Source organism: Dipodomys spectabilis, unplaced genomic scaffold (genome assembly GCF_019054845.1).
Source record: "Dipodomys spectabilis isolate Male_0828 unplaced genomic scaffold, ASM1905484v1 ptg000259l, whole genome shotgun sequence".
Classification (NCBI taxonomy): domain Eukaryota; kingdom Metazoa; phylum Chordata; class Mammalia; order Rodentia; family Heteromyidae; genus Dipodomys; species Dipodomys spectabilis.
In genome coordinates, this window is record NW_024870936.1 from 2,855,247 (window position 1) to 2,871,054 (window position 15,808).

Below are 15,808 nucleotides of genomic sequence, written 5' to 3' on the forward strand. Positions count from 1 at the left end.
TGCAAAATTAAATTAACTGATCCTAAAACTCTGAAAAAAGAATTACCCTAAAGAAACAAAAGGAAACATTTAAGCTCAAAATTTGAACTTCAGAAGATAAAATGAAGTAGGGGTTGGGAAGGTAGCTCAGTGGTAGAGCTCTTGCCTTGCATGCATGAAGCCCTGGGTTCGATTCCTCAGCACCACATAAGCAAAAAGAAAACAACCGAAAGTGGCGCTGTGGCTCAAGTGGTAGAGCTCTAGCCTTGAGCTGAAGAGCTGAGGGACAGGGCCAAGACCAAGAGTTCAGGCCCCACAACCGGACCCCCCCCCCAAAAAAAAAAAAAAGAAAAGAAAAGAAAGTCTACTCTTTAGTTGACTTAATTAAGTGTAAACGTTCAGTATATCAATTTTATAATAAAAAATGCATGAACAAAGAAAGCAAAAGTACCCATTGATCAATAGCAACAGCAAAAGCATCTGTAGTTCTTGTTTTGAGTGTACAAAAATATCGATGGAAGATATAACAATGTTCCTTCCCGAAGAAATGTACTCATTGCCTCATTTATGTAAGTGTAACCCCTGTGTACATTACCATTACAATAAAATTATATTGAAATTAAAAATAAACCAAATGATATACCAATTAAGAATTCTTACAAGCCATTTGTTAAAAACTTTGTAAAAAACTGCCCTAAATACCTAAGGAATATACTTTGATGATACTATTTAAATACTTCAACTTCAGCTGAAAAGCAAAAAGTTTAAAAACTGTTAAAAAGTAAAGTAATAACTCAGAATATATTACTATTAATAATAATCATAAGATGAATTTATAGTGGTAGTCAAATATGTAAGAAATGATTCAATTTGCCATTCATTTTCACTTAATAAGTGAGAAAGAATTTTCTAGGTCTTTTAAATTATCATAAGTTTAATGAAGAAATTATTCTGTCACATCATATGATAATTATATAAAGCTGATATTAGAGCAAAGAACAGATTGTATTAAGATTTTGGATGTTAATGTACATACTTATTTTCGTTGTGGGAAAATGTGGGGATTTCAACTTTCTAGGCCAGAGTGGTATCAGTGGTTAATTTTAGGATAGGGGTTCCCTTTCACAAAAACATACCCCTGATCTGTTCTTTTAGCCTTCCCATCATCAGTGGCAACAGAATTGCACACCAACTTGTTTAGCTTGCTACCTTGACTGGCCTGGATCCGCAGTCCTTCCAATCTTAGTCTCTAGATAGTGCAGGATGATGGAAATGATCCAATTCACTCAGCTAGAGATGGAGAAGTAAGTCCACTAAACTTTTGGCTTGAGTTCTGTTCTCAAGTAGTTAAGAGTACACATGGGATCCCCTGGTGCCAAACAGTAAGAATATTTTTAAAACAACTAGACATATATTTGACTTAGGCTTGTGAATATCTCAGGAAAAGAATAAAAGAGCAGTGCAGCTTAGAGGACAGGCAGAATTTTAACTAGCTACTCAGAGGCTGAATAAGCTTAGCTAGCTACTCGGGAGTCTGAGATCTGAAGACCGCTGTTAAATCATGAAAATGCAAGCAATTATCTCAAAAAAAAAAAAAAAAACCAGAATTGTAACAGTGGCTGAAGTGGTAGACCACTATCTTTGGGCACAGAAGCTGAGGAATAGTTCCCAGGCACTATCAAGGCTCAAGAATGGTGAATGCATGCATGAGCACATGCACATGTGCACGTGCGTACTCGCACATGAATGCACACATACACAAACACAAATGAGTATTTCAAAGTGACGTTCTTTATTTTTTTTTACCTTGCTGTACTTTATTTCCCTGTATTAGTTCACAAATTAACAAAATCAGCTAAGGACCTATTTACATAAAATCCATCATGTTTCTCTAAAATCTACTCTCTTTTTGGAAGCCTGCTTTTATTTGACCCAAAAGTAAATTATTCAGGAAGTCAATTCATCACTCTCAAGTCTGTAGTATTTGATGATTGTTTAGGATCCTCCTAGCAATATGATTTTGTGAAATCCTGCATCAAGCATTATATTTCTTTCACTAGAAGAGAAACCTCTGTCAAACAATTAATAATAGTTTATTCTCCTCCTGGCATTCATCTGTACTTTTATTTTCTTCATATATTTCATGATCTGTCTGTGTATGCCAAAGCCTGACATGAAAATAAAAACACCCTTCTCAGCGCTTAGCATGTGTATAACATTCATAGATACTGAAATTGTTTTGGAATAAATAATGTTCATCCTGACTACTTTGAGAAAGAAGAATTGATTTCTCAGCACTTTAGCTAAGAACTTGAGGGAAAGAAACAAAAGGAAAAGTGAGGAACAACTCAACACATAGATTCAAATGAAACAAAACAACCTTAGAAAACACAAATTAATTCAGTACTCAAGAACCTGCAGGAAATGAAAGATTTAAAAAAAATCAGCTATGACAAGCTTATGAAATTCCTGACTTCATGGGAGTGCACTGTTTTTAGGATAGTGGCTAAAGCCCAGACAACAGAAAATTCTGTACACAATGCCATGCACTGTTATTCGAAATTCCAGGAAGAATAACATCAAGTGGACTAAGCTCAATTTCATACACAAGTAGGAAGCCAGTTTCTAGCTGAAAAATAATCAGGAAAACTTAGGGCTGGGGGCATGAAAAAGTTGTAAGAACACCCATTTAAGGGGCACAAAACACTCAATTCAAACTCTAATATTAGGGGTATTAAAGAAAAAGCTATGATTTTAAATAATTAGAACAATTGTAACACTTGACTATTTGAGTGTAGAAAAATCCATTAGAGTGATAGAATGAACCCAAGTTCCAATGCTACTTTAGTGATAATGTTTAGTTGTACTTCAGACAAAACAGAGTTATCTTGCAAATGAGCATGGATGTGCATTTGGATGATGGAAATACTTTACTTACACAGGTGTAAATTAAATAGATTTTTTTGGGTAGATTGTAGTTCTTGAATGAAGAGCCTGGGTGATGTCCTTGAGCTTTTTATCTCAAGGCTAACACTCTAATACTTTGAGCCACAGTTCCAAATCTGATTTTCTGTTGGTTGTTTGGAGATAAGAGGCTCCTGGGCATTCCTGCCCAGGATGGCTTCAAATTCCTACTCAGGATGGCTCAGATCTCAGCCTCCTGAGTAACCAGGATTCCAGGCATGAGCCGTCGATGTTTTTTAATAATTTAGTAAATTGTATAGCTACAGAAGTTATAAATTATCATTATAACCTGTGTAATATATGTGTGTATGTATAGATCAATGCATACAGTTAGAAATATATTAACATATTTTTGCATCTACAATAGATTTATGACATCATCCTTCATTATAAAATAAAATGGAAACAAAGTTAATAAGGAGCAAAACAAAGGGAATTGTTACACGTTTCTTTTTGTTGAATGGAATATGAATTGTGAGAATCAGTTTGGGAAAACCATATTTACTTTAACAAAATGGATAATTGCTATTAATTCCAATCTATCTATTTGCCCATATTGTGCATCCTCACACATGCATGACAAAGTCAAACCACATATTTGCCTTTGTATTTAACTCACTTGTTATAATTTAGGGGATAGATGAAGTAATCAAATAAAGATTAAAATAATAGTAAGTGAGGCTATGAGTTAGAGCTGAAAAAGATTTATATATGATAATAACTAATTAAAATGCATATTTCTTACTTCAAATGCATCCACAATCTGGAGGTGACGCATGCTTTTTGTTTGTTTTTGCAATGTATATCTAACAAACATATCCACAATACTGATTTTCAGTCAATATGATGGGATATTCAAACTTAAAAAATACGGAGTTTATTATCTTAGTGTGAATAGATACAATCTTACAAAGAATGTTATTTTCAACAGAAATCCGGTAAGAGTTTATCCACCTTGAGTTTCACAGGAATAACCAGAGAGTAATACCTGTTTTGTCAAGTTGGTCAAAATCACTCCATGAGTATATCTTAAAAGTATATCCAATTTAAGAGGTCAAATACATATTTTGTACTGACAGTCATCTTTCAGCAATAACTTACTACCTACTTATATGAGTATCTTCTTTCCTAGCATATACTAAGAGCTGAAAGTGATCTCTTTTATCTAACTTAATGGTGTAAATGCTTTGATTATGATGATGTTATTATTTGACAAATAAAATGTACAGAAGTGTGCTTCTACTGAAATGACAGGACGGAACATTGATAAATAACAACATTGCAACACAGCTCTTTTCAGCCTCACTCTGTCCACATTGGCAAGAAAAATTGCAACCGCACACACACACACACACACACACACACACACACACACACACACACACACACACACACATGTGCGCACATGTACACACACATATACATGAATGCCAAATTCAGGGTTTATTGTACAAAAAAGTTCAAATAAAATATTAGTGATTAGGAAAAATAATAATTTGCCTTATTACAAAATAATACATAATCCAGTCACCACGGTTGTTACATTTTACTTGTCTCTCTCACATGTGACCACTTAATTTATTTTTAGTTCATTTATTCATTCATTCATTAGTTTGGTGCTAATACTAGAGCTTGAACTCAGGGCCTGGCTCTGTCCCAGAATTTGTTATTTTTTTTGTTTTAGTTTTCTCAAGGCTACAATTTTACTGATCATACTACAGCTCCATTCCAAGCTTTTGTGGTCACTTTCAAATCATAATCTAATATACGTTTATTTCTTGGTCTGGTTTCAAAGCACAATCATCAGATTTCATCTTTCTGATTAGGTAGGATTAAAGACCTGAGCCACCTGTGTGGCTCCTACATTTTCCTATACTTATGTAATGCACATACTTAGATAGTAATTTAAAACTGAGATCCTAGAAGCAAGATGTACAGTGATGATATTGTCCTGTCAGAAATTCAAGTTAGTAATGAAAATTTATTCTTAAGACCATACACAAAAATACTTAAGAAGAAATCTGAAGATGTGTGTGTATATGTGTGTGGGGTGGGGTGGAGGGGCTGTTGCAATATGTCCCACATATAAGCACTGTGAAGGGGTGTACAGCTATTCACAGTTATTGCATGAGTATCTGCTTTGAGATACCAACTCATGGAAAATGTCTAGGTGTCCACTCTAGGCTGCCCAATGGAGAAGGGTATACTCATCCTCATCCCTAGTATTCATATGAGTGGCCATTTTGGAAAGTAGACTCCACACTTTAGTAAGCTGCAAGGCAAGCACTCTACCACTGAGCCATTTTCCCAGCCCAAAGATTAAGATTCTTGTCTGTAATTTGGTCAAAGATATTTCTCTTTATGTAAGCAACTAAAAATTTATTTACTAATTTCAAGTAAATATATAAATTCTCTTTCCATCTCTTTTAAAATATAAAAAAATTGTTTGCTCTGTAAATTGGTTAGAAGCATGGATTTTGTGGCTAGCTAGGTCATTGTACATCTGTATCTCTTTTCCTCTCTCTCTTTCATGGTTTTCATAGACAATATGATTGCTCCATAATTATCCTAATTTATTTTGCTTTTATATTTTTGGTTGCATCATTTCACATTCTGCTCTGCCATTTCCCAAGACAGCACCACATAAACAGAAAAATCCAGAAGTGGTGCTGTGGCTCAAGTGGTAGAGCACTTGCCTTGATTTGAAGAGCTCAAGGGCAGTGCCCAGGCTCAGAGTTCAGGCCCCACAGCTAATTTTAAAAAAAAGAATCTAAATACTTGATGATTTTACTAACAGATCTGACTGAAATCAGTTGAATCACAATTTTCCTGTACAATGAAGGAATAGGTCCAGGCTACGAAAGCAGCTAGAGAAGGCAGGCAGATTGTATCTGTGACAAAACTTTGTTGAAAATAGAATCAAGGATTACTTACTGGTGATTCACTTGCACTTGAAGCATGATTCTGAACTATTGCTTGCTGATTCTGAACTACTGCTTTGATCATTATATTCTCCAATTAGAAAAAGTAATAATTTAATTGATAGCAAAGGACCACTAATACATTTTGACTTCTCATTAAGCATCTTCGATCATCAAAATCACCTGAAGACAATAGACAGTCCTATTTATAGATGAAAACAAGTGTCTTTCAAAAAACAAGAATTTAGGTAGTCAAACAAAGCACTTCTATTTTACTACTGCATTATACATTTTTTCTAATATTGGATACCAACATTAGAAAGATACTAGAAAGCTCTTAAAACCCATATGTTGAATAGTGAGTTCTCTTACACTATAACATCGTATTTCCCAAATCATTTACATAGAAGGCATTGTTTCCTATTTTCTCATTCCTAGTATAAGATGCACATGAAGACATCACCACTAGTCCTCATTTTCAGTCTGTACCTTTGAATACTGAGGAAAATCTTTCCTCTGCTATCAATTCTCTACTCTTCAGTTAGAATAGTAAAAATGGAAAAAGAAAATAAATCATGGTGAAAAAACATATGCAGAAAATTCCCCAAATTTTTGTTACCAGTTCAACCAATGTGAACTATTGGGGAAATACATGGACATCTCATGCCCACTGGCACTCAAAGTCTCTGGTTAGGCAATTCTGACGAAGACAAGGAACAAGATGAAAAAGTGAGGAATGGTATCAATTGCAAGAAAAAATGGAGTAGGATCCAAGCAAATTTCTTCTTTGGGATACCGAAATTAATTGGCTTACTATGGTGTGGAGACTACTTTCCAAAAAGGCCACCCAGATGAATACTAGGGATGAGGATGAGTATACCCCTCTTCATAAGAAAGCCTAGAGTGGACACTTAGACATTGTCCATGAGTTGGTAGCTCAAAGCAGATATTCATGCAATAACTCTGAATGGCTGGACACTCCTGCACAGTGCTTATATGTGGAATAATACCAGAGTGGCTTCTTTCTTACTTCATCATGATGCGGATACCAATCCCCAAACTAAAGGCCTCTTGACCCCCTTGCATCTTGCTGCTGGGAATAGAAATAGCAAAGAGAAGCTGTATCTCCTTCTGTTGAACCATTGTATCAAACCAGGTCTGAAGAACAACTTGGAAGAAACTGCATTTGATATTGCCAAAAGGATAAGTATGTATCACTACCATTTTGAAGTTGTGGAAGGCTGTACAAATTGTTCTCCTTCTTAGTAATGGTTTGGTTAACTTTCTTAACTTTCAAAAATGCCAGTCCATCCTTTGTGTCCCTTCAAATTTTTTTTCACAATACAAAGCGACAGCATTATCTTACTTTAAAAATGCATGGATTTCATGGTATTCTTCCAAGTGAATTGCCTGACTTTGATGTCAAAATGTATTCAAGAGTTGTTTGTATACATCTATAAAGATTTTTGCAGAGTTTGTAATTTTTTTAAATCAGACATAATTTTAACTTATCTGTTGAAATGAATAGTATAGAAACTAAAGATGTTGCTGGTGCTTTTCTGAAAAAAGTATATCTATGTTTGTATAATGTCCATAATCTATTTCATTAGCTCCTAGATATAATACTTTGAATTCTACATTGTCATATAATGTATAGATTCATTAATAAATGTGTCCTTTCAGATTGCATTCCATATCAAAGTTTAAGATTCCTTTTTTTCTAGGTCTTTTTATTATTTTATTTCTTTGGGATAAAATGACAATGTTATCTAATTTCAAGTTTTGTAAAAGTTATGCTATGTAAGGGCCTTTCTAAGGTGAAGATTTAATACACTGATGTCAAATTAACCTTTAATTCTATGAATTACATGTATTGTTACACTTCTATTTTTGTAATGAACTTTTTAATAACTATTTTTCATTTCTTGCATCAGAAGAATGAAAAATATGGAATATTTCACAAATTTTCATATCATCCTTGTGCAAGTGTCATGTTAATCTCTGTACTGTTGTAATTTGGGTAGACCTGCTGCTGAAGCATGTAGTGTACTATAAATTTAAATACTTAATGATGCAATCTTTATACAGGCATATATCCATGGTTGCCTATTTGTAACAAGGAACCCTTATTGTTCCTAAAAATGCTATTGATCTTATTTCTCTAAAATTCTGTGTATAGTGGGAAAAACTTATATAGTTTGGTCGATTGCTCACATTTAAAAATTTTTGGGCAATGACTATTTTGTCGTTTTCATTTTAAATTTGATCATACTTTGAAGCCTTTAAAGCTAAGTCCAAAGGTGATGGCTTTTCAAGTACTTATTTATCAACTGAGTTAGCTTTGTTGAGCTAATGGACTCAAAGTAAGCCTTGCTTAAGAGCTACTTCTAATCTTCTGCAGCTTAAAATTTCCCAAATGAAGTCTTGTGGGACAAATGTCTACTTGAACCTTTACCTTTCTTCCATGTAGGAACAGACCAAACAGAATATCTTACCCTGACAGCATAGATTGTCTTACTGGAACAAAACTAATCTTAGTTACAAGGGATCATAGAAAGATGAACAGTTCAGACAGAATTGTTCAGAATGGAAGGCATTTTATCGAAATATAATTGGTTATTATACTTATCATTTCAAAAGTAGCTAAAGCAAAGAAGGTGAAAAAATTGTTCATATGCATGATTACCTACTGTCCTGGCCTGTCTATAATCCAACCAGGCAGGAACTTACACTACTGACTTTCTATCACCAAATATTTCCATAGCTCCTGGAAAAGTCCATATGTTTCTCCTCGATATTAGACCTTAAATTGATAATGTTTTAATCACAGTGTTTCCTCTTTTCTCTAGGCTGTAAATCTACAAATGGTAAATCTTTAAGTCTAACTCTACCAAAAACTGAGGTAGAGATAATTGAATAATACTTTAAAACAGAGTTGCCTTTGATTCCCTAACCACAACACAACAATGTAAAAGAATTTTTATATTATATAAACTTATATATTTTATATTTGTATGTGCTGATTTTAAATTTCACAAAATGAATATTACTAGAATTGATAATTTGACAAATATATTGACATTTATTCCCATAAATAAATTGGAACATAAATGATTAGGATTAGAATATTTATTAGAATATAAAAAGTATCAATGCAATATCTTCGGTATAAACTTGTGATACCTTCTAAATTTTCGTGGTCTTCTGAATTCACATGTAAAATAACATATTGTTTTCTGCTAATCTATAAGGGATTTTACTCTGATGCTCTGTTTATTGTTTTAACTTACTGGTCCCAAATTGTTTTTCTCCATATTTCTGAAACATTCTTACTGATTATACCCAAATTTTGGTGCTATGATGTCTGCAGGACCCACGGGTTCTAGGATACCTGGTCTCAGTTATCTGCATCATCAGATAACAAGGGCAAGACTTCTGACATAGGCCCATACAACATGCCAACAGAAAATAATTGAAGATTCATCTCAATTTCTCATTTCCTATAATATTTCAGGGCCCCAATTCCTCACAAGAATTAGCAATAATGAATTGTGAAATGCAAGGCAACTTAAAATGAAAGATGAGATCACAAAATCTGAGAGAAAGTACTGTAATTCAAACTTTCAATTTACAGATGACCAGCCCATAAGAGTGAACAAAATCACAAATGAACAGGATTATTTTTAATACCCCTCTCCTAATGATTAATGAAAGATTTCAGTGCAGCCAAAAAAATAGTTTCTGGAATGATAGATCCATAATTGGTCTACTAAGGTTAGGGAAACTTGATTTAGATGTCAAATATAATTTAGAAAAACATTAACTGAGAAGATCTTTAGTGCTTCAAAACACTGGTACTTCAGTAAAACTAGGTTCTGTAGTATAAAAATGTTGTCATTCTCAAACCAATGATAACCTACATTTAATCTCCTGAAAGTATATTCATTTTCAAATAAGCTATTTAAAATCACATTTGCCAAAATAACACTTGACAAGTAGATGACAGTGACATTACAAGGTTTTCAAGTGTAGGGAGCAAGTTACAATAGAGTTGATTTACGTACCCAGAAGTAATAACGAACAAGTTCAACCATTCATTAAATTGTAGAAATAGTACCCCCCACCATTTGTGTTGTTCAGTAGGTGCCTTCCAGAAATGTGTTAAATAGATCAGCATCCCATATTTCAAACCCAAATATTAGCTAATAAAGTAAATTTCATCACATAAGAAGGTACATTTTAAAAATTCACTAATAATTGCCTTATCATATGTTGTTTCATGTTTTCCCTATCTGTCTAACATAGTAAGAAATATGACTTTAAGTCGTGAATATGGGTACTGATGAGAGATGTGACAAACATAAAATCTGTCTTCTATTTTTATCATAATCCTCTAAGGAGTAAATTTATTTTTCTTCTTTTTCCAAAACTTATAGGTAGAAGAAATAAATTATCCTATGTAAAATAAAATAATCACACACCATTGTACAAAGCCATTTATAAAAACTGGTAGTTAGGAATAAATTCTAAGCCATTTTTAAAATTTCTTGTTGACTAAAGATTAATCTTCCAAATGAATGAGAATAAAATCATGTCCAAGTGCTTCACATCTCCAGTCTTAGTCTTGCAAAGGAATGAATTATGGAAATATAAGCTGACATCAGTTCAAGTATATGTGGGATTGAAACTCCATGGAGTTTCAAAGTATTAACAGGCAGTTTAACGGAATGACTATCAGGAAATTGAAACCAGAGAGGAACAACAGTAAAGAAATAGAATGAATGAAAAATGGAACAAGGGGCAAGTACAGCTAGAATACTCAATGTACATATGTAATAAAGCAAGTGGTAAATCTGAAATAAATCTTGGAGAAAGGGTTGGTTGAGATTGATAGGAGTGATTCTGATCCAGGAACATTAGACAATTAGATGGACATATTTAATTGTAACACACTTGTACAACCTTTTGAAATTCAGTTAAAAAACACAACAACAAACAAAAACACACAAAAATCACAACCAAACAACAATCTCTAGAGGGTATGAATATGACCTCTCAAAATTTTAAGCAGTTAATGAAGGGCACTCTTTGGAAAAGCAAACAAAGCTGTTCAAAGAAGGCAGTTTGGGGTAGGGGAGAATTTTGAACAGATTTAAAAAGATTGTCTAAGGTTATAAATCACCTATATTTACTGTAAATATTTTATTCTGCGAGTGCTCTTTGTCTGAACTGGATACTCCAGTCCTGAGGCACACTTCGTAGCTTGTGAAGACAGAATGAAAGAAACAAGATCAAGAACCTATTACTCCACTTGAAAGAAAACAGACCTCTATGTTTTCTCTTAATCTCTTCACTACTCGATTTTCATACATTTAATAACATCAAGTGATTTTGAATTATATCTTTCCTTCTTTGTTCTCACAAAATAATTGTTCAAAATAATTAATTAAATATTATTTGCCATTATTTTCTATCATGCTGTTTACTTGTCCAAGCGAGTCCATTAAACTTCCCCTTTTCATTTGGTTGCCACGAAATCCCAACAACTATGTTAATAAGGACCAACGCTAATGAAAAACTTTGTCTCCAAAAATCCAGTCCAAGAACCTATATTCACAAATATTTAGCTATAATTTTTTTCTTTTTTCTTTTACCTTGCAATCTTCTTGTGTCTAAAGTGCCCACAAAAATAAGTACTCCACCACTTTGTGGTTCAATCACTTCTAACTTCAAAGATATATTTTTGCTAACAAGATGCTTAGAGGAAACCTAAGAATACTCCTCTTTTATCTTCTCTCTTAAGACTTTTATCTTCTCTCTTAAGACTCTCCTTAGATACCATATCAGGAATAGTGAAGTTATTCTTTGCAAAATTATTTCAATAGTTTATTTTCCTCTTGGTCTTGTATTTGCTCAACAAGATGTATGGAGAAGAATAGAGTTAAATCACCGATTCCTTGGATGACATTGTCTGTTACAAAGGACGATACTTCTATGTCCTACTTCTATGTCCTCCTCTTAGCTCTTGCCTGATTTCCAATTAATCACAGCTTCTTGGCTTCAAGTCTAGTGAAGCTGAAGGATGATAAGGCGTCCCCCACTGCTACATCTTCATGGTTTCTCTTTGAAAACTCTTTTATTTGGAGGTGCAATTTATTTTCACGTCTTCATTCAATTTGTTCTGCATTATACTGAGCCAAATAGGCTCTGTAAAATCACATTATGTAGCAGAAACATTAAGACAATCTATATCAAAAAGTTTTGGTCCCCTCCACTGCTGAAACCAATACGCTTATCTGGGGCTTCTAATAACGTGTTTTCTTACCTTTTCAATTTGCTCAAATCTTTTGTGATCCCCAAAATTTTTGGCTTATGTAATAAGAGAAGTCTTCACTATCTCATGTTAATAAGAATATTATATTTTTGAGCTACTTAGAAATGTGAAATCATTGGTTTGAAGTATCCAATCAGATTTTTTTCTGTGTTTCAGTGCTTCACGTGCAAAGACATTGTGGAAAATATTAAAACAGAAAAGTGTAAACTCAATACGTTCTTTCATTGTGAAGGGCACTTTCTCCCTAAATATTTTGACCCAAATTATCTTTTTAAGAGAATTACTGTTTAGTAATTAAAGGTCAATTCACAAATTTTGATGTCTTATTTAAAAAAAAAAAAAACTTTGAATTTAAATTCCACTACAACCTTGTTTCACACAGTAGGAGTATATTTCCTGGTTAAAGACAATTCTCATGGGAACCTACAGGATTTACAGCAAGGTTTTTGAGGTTTGTTTGTTTACTGTGAAAATGAGCCATCTTACCCAAATTGCTCCCTCTCAGCTAACTCTCCATGAATTTCTTTGCATGAAAGCCTATTTTCCTAGGAAATTTTATATTTTCTTAATAGGCTAAGTTAAAAAGTTTGAACAATTAAAATTTACCTGTCATAATTTAAAAACTCTTTTGAAATTCCTTTATCAGAATCGTGAATTTACCAATCCTAATTCCACCTTTATCATCAAAAACAGTTAACATGTTGTTTTCATGATATAGTATCCATGAAACTATTATTTTCCAGTGGCTTTGTTATGAATATATATGAAGATATAAGCTGATGCTGAACAAAATGAACTCCAAGATATGGAAAAAAATATTTATTTGCAGTTGTTGTTTTTAATGTCCAATGTCTTTCAATTTTCCTTGGGTTTTTCCCCTATGGTTTATCTCCTACTGTGTTTGATTTTGGAACCCTTTGTATTGTGTATACATTTACCTTAATTTGTGAAGGGAAGAGGTACAAAAAAAATAGTGAGACAAGGACAAAGGGCAAACCAATGCAATATCAATACTCAGAGGACAATATGTTGGAAATGTACATTACAACTTGTGAGGGGTTTGGGGGTGAAGGAAAATTGTGAGAAAAATGAGAGAGGGGATAACAAGTTTGAAAAGTTATGTATTCACTGCCTTACAATTGCTAACCCACTGCACATCACTTTCACATTAAAATTAAATTTAAAAAATAACCTGCATGAAATAAAATTTCACTGTATTAGTATAGTAAATATTATTCCTTATGTAGTAACTTTTTAAAAAATCAGTACTAATTTGAATTAATTACCCCTTCTTTATCAGAGGGCCATCAACTTGAATGTTATCCAACTAGACAATTTTTTCACAATATTCTTGCCAATATTTTCAAAAAAGAGTAAATTAGTACTTTCTCATACTAAAATTGAAAACCGTTTAATTCTATGGAAACCCATAACTTTGAAAAGTAAATAAGTTGTTAAGAGGACAGAATATGTCTGTTCTTCAAATTTCCTATGACTAATAACTATGCACTTTCAAATTCTGAATATTCCATACCTGAGAGATTCAAAATAGTACCTGTTTGCATGTTATGTAATTCTGCAATAGATGCATTTTCCAATAGAGTGTTACAGATTGAGAAGTGAACAGAAAAATAGCCAAATTCTGGTATAAGATAAAACTATAAAGCATCTGTTGTAATTAATTCTTCAAGAGTAAGCAATTGTTTATCAGATTAAGCTATTATTTCTATGACCATCAATTCCAAAATTTATGCCATAAAGTCATCCTAGACCAACAGTTTCCAACTTGTAGGGTGCACCTCAAAATTCCCTTAATTCACATCACAAATAGCTTATCTCTATTGGGAAAAATACTACCACTCTGCTACTGTGATGCCCTCCGTGTTCTGGACAGAACACCACTATAAACTGGGTTGCATCATTTTTCCTCCACTGGTATTCTTGCAAATATTTATACTTATACTTTTTATCTATCAAAGATATTCAGGATGCTAATATCGGAAGATTACAGTTCAAAGCCTACCAAGGCAGGAAGGTTCCCTAGATTCTTATCTCCGATAAACTTCTCAGAAAAAAACCAGACACAAGTGGTACTGAGGTTGAAGTAGTAGGACACAGCCTTGAGCTCAACAGGCTCAGAGACAGTGTCTAGGTCCAGAGTTCAAGCCTTATGACAAAGCAATAAAAAAAAAAAAACAAAAATAAAAACAAACCCCAAACCTAGCATTTTTCTCATTGTATACAGAGGCACGTAATTAAGGAAATTGCTTCCTGTTTTACATACAGGTAGAAGAAAGAAGATGTCACACAATTATTCTCATCATACCATGTCATATTAAAGCCTCAAAAAATTGCTTTTGCTAAATTTATAAATTAATATCATCAATTTGTTTGCAACTCAGTCTACATTATTCACATTATCATTTTATACATAAACAGTTAGAATTTTCTATTAACTGAGTTCTAATTATAACTCTCTTGAAACAATATGCTAGCCAAATAGAATGCAAGAAACATTTGTAAATTTGTCAATTAAACCCTCTACTTAAAAAGAATTTTGTAGTATCCTATAGAATATGAAATTACAAACAAAACCAAAATATTTATTTGAAGTCTAAACTCTAATTTAGCAAAATCTATAAAGACCTACATTAGATGAACTTTGCTATTCCTCCAGGCTTAAGCTTTGGTAATCCTTCATCCTTTCCTTGGAATCTAACAGAATGATGATTACTTACTTTTTCAAATTTTGGATGGGAATCATGAAGCATTTTGCATCTAGGAATGTTCTGTAATGAAGAGAGCATTTAAAACACAACTGAGGATTATATACCAGTTGCATTTCAATAGAAAACTTGGCTTCTCAAAACATAATGAAGAAATTAGCCCAAACTTCCAACTGTGTATATATTCCTTTCTTGTTTGGTTTGTTTTATTAAGACAAAATTATACTACCTGGTCCAGGGAAGGTATCAGTAGTAATTCCAGTCTCTAATCTGCTGTCAGTCTGAGTGTTAGAATTCAAGGATTGCATCACGTTGCCCCACCATAGTTTCTTGGTTTATTTATTTGTTTGTTTATTTTTGGGTCCGGTAATGGGGCCTGAATTCTGGGCCTGGGTGCTGTCCCTCAGCTCTTCAGCTCAAAGCTAGCGCTCTACCACTTGAGCCACAGAGCCACTTTCGGCTTTTTTGCTTTTTGCTTATGTGGTGCTGAGTATTCGAACCCAGGGCTTCATGCATGCAAGGCAAGCGCTCTACCCCTGCGATACCTTCTCAGCCCCCTCTTGATTTATTTAATCTAGATAAAGACTAGCAATTCTTAACTTCTCCAGTGATATTATCCACTAGACTTCTCAGACTGTTCATGTACTATTTTCAAAGATGTTCTAACATTTGACACAGGGTATGAACATTTTCAAATGTACCTGCGGGGTCTCTGATTCATTCCTCCATGGATACAATCCCTTTAATATTGATTACTTGACTCACTTACTATCTCTGGTCCCTACCTATGTAATATTCTCAAACTTTTTTGAAGAAAGTTCCCTTCAGGATTTTCTAATCTTAAAAATTATCACTTGATTCTAGACTTACTCAGGACATATTTT

General features: G+C 33.4%; 1 pseudogene; it reads right to left on the minus strand.

Annotated features, from left to right (window-relative positions):
• Positions 1–7,805: 7,805 nt before the first annotated feature.
• On the minus strand, positions 7,806–7,905 carry LOC122125059 (annotated as a pseudogene).
• Between the last annotated feature and the right edge of the window lie 7,903 nt (positions 7,906–15,808).